The sequence below is a fragment of the Vicugna pacos genome, chromosome 3, assembly GCF_048564905.1.
Source record: "Vicugna pacos chromosome 3, VicPac4, whole genome shotgun sequence".
Taxonomy (NCBI): domain Eukaryota; kingdom Metazoa; phylum Chordata; class Mammalia; order Artiodactyla; family Camelidae; genus Vicugna; species Vicugna pacos.
This window is the reverse complement of record NC_132989.1, coordinates 71,901,239-71,903,219: the sequence shown is the minus strand read 5'-3', so window position 1 is coordinate 71,903,219 and position 1,981 is coordinate 71,901,239. Positions and strand designations below refer to the sequence as shown.

The following is a 1,981-nucleotide window of genomic DNA, read 5'->3' as shown; positions in this document are numbered from 1 at the left end:
GGGACTAGATGTAATTCTCTGTCGGCAGTTTATCCGGTTTTCTTTCTTTGCTTCCTCCATTGTAGCAGCACTAATTACAGGCAGGGGAAGGTGAACCCCGCATAACTAAATTGGATTATTTTTATTGTTTCCACAGGAACCGCACCATGTGGGGAATGTTTGTTCAGGGAATATGCTGTGTTTGTATTCATTTCATTCAATTGTCCACAGGAGTGATTGGATTTTATGTTCTATAACTTTAATACCGTGAAATACGCTTGAAGCACACTGATTTTAAACAGGATATGAATTTCAAAACTCCTGAGCTTCCCATTTCCTTGTGTTCTGTCATTATTTTATTTAGTTGATCTTCCCTCTTCATCTCCCATTCAGCTTTTTTAAATATGAAAGCCCGAAAGCCAGTTGCGAACCCCTGCTGTTGGAACTGGGGCCTCAGCCTCTCTGCCTGGTGGCCGTCCCCTGCTGAGTGTAATGCACTGGTGCCTCTGTTCGGCCACACTGTTGTTCCTGGAAGGGAACAGGATAGCAGGCAGTGGAAATTCCTGGTGGGACCTGAGACGCACTCTGTAGCTAAACAGGCAAAATGCTCCCTTACCCTGCCACAACCTCCAAGGAGGCTGCACCTAACTATCATATTGCAGCCAAGCGAGCATTGTGACCACGTGGCCTAATGGATAAGGCGTCTGACTTCGGATCAGAAGATTGAGGGTTCGAGTCCCTTCGTGGTCAGCTTTATTTTGATTGGGGGATTGGGGAGCGGAGAGGTGGGGAAGGAGGTTTTGGTTGGGAGCTCAGGTTAGTGCCACCACTTAGCAGCTCAGTGACCTTGGGAGGTTTCTTTGGCTTCCTGCCCCTGCATTGTATGATTTGTACAATGGCAATAAAAATGCTACCTCCCTAACTGGGCCGTTGGGAGGATTAGATGAGACAATGCATGTAAATCCCTTAGGGCAGCGCCCGACACACAATAGGGCTTAATAAATATGACAAGCTATTCTGAATAAGGGGGTGGGGTGGGAGCGGGGAAGGAATGTTCTCGGTAAATGTGTGCAGAGCCACTACAAATTTTATAAGTGCTGTAGCATTTTTGTGGACCGTGCTGTCTCCAAGCGGGATATATAGCTTTTCATTAGGTTGGAAGGCCTCCTCCGGGAAGAGGGAAATTATCTCATCAGGGCTCGCGTTCCGCGGTTGCGGTGCCTGCTCAGGTTGATTTAGCTCACTCGCAACGCCACACACCACGCAGCCGCGCTCATCGCCCTCCGCATTAGCTTATTAATCCTCGAGTTATTCCTCCCCGGTTCAAGGGCGTGTTGACTTTCCGCGGAGGCACCACGAGGTGAAATGACGAGCCCCCACCCAGGCCGACAGGGAGCGGCCGAGTCGGCTCCGCTTCGCCGGCGCCTGCCACCCTTGGAGGCTTCAGCCACACGGAAGGCTTTTTCTCCCTGAAACACACGTCTTAATTGTAGGTATTTTATTTGCTAAGTGAGAGAGAAGCAGTGGGGCTCAGAGAGCAAAAACTGGACCAGTGATCAGTTTTGGCTTTCAGTCCCTCCCCTGCCCTCCCTGCTGTGTGACTGGGTACAAGGAAAGGGGAAAGTTCCAGCCCTCATCCCCCTGTCTATTCGATGCTGGATCAGATCGGAGCAATCGCCATGTTCCCTTCCAATGTGAACACTCCAGGGTTACAGCTTTTGGAGAGAGGAGACGGCCCCTTGTGATGACCTTAAAATCTTACTGAACCAGAAGAAATTTTAAGTTTAGAATTTCCTTCTGTGTAAGTAATATTATGCAAATCTTGACCCATCAGCAAGTGACAGCCAAGTACAGCTCCCGGCATCTTTAGACCCAAAGGAAGGGCGAGGTAGGCCGTCAGAGGGTATCTTGACTGCCCTGAGGCTGATCATCCCGTCCCAGTCCACCCTGACCCTCTTGTCTTTATCCAGATCCAGATACTATGGGTGGTGCTGCTTTCTGC

The 1,981-nt window shown here is 49.7% G+C and overlaps 1 non-coding gene across 1 annotated transcript; it reads left to right on the top strand.

The window, feature by feature from the left end:
• The first annotated feature begins 656 nt into the window (after positions 1 to 656).
• On the top strand, positions 657 to 729 carry TRNAR-UCG (transfer RNA arginine (anticodon UCG)). The gene has a single exon. It is a non-coding gene; the product is annotated as a tRNA-Arg (tRNA).
• Positions 730 to 1,981: the final 1,252 nt, after the last annotated feature.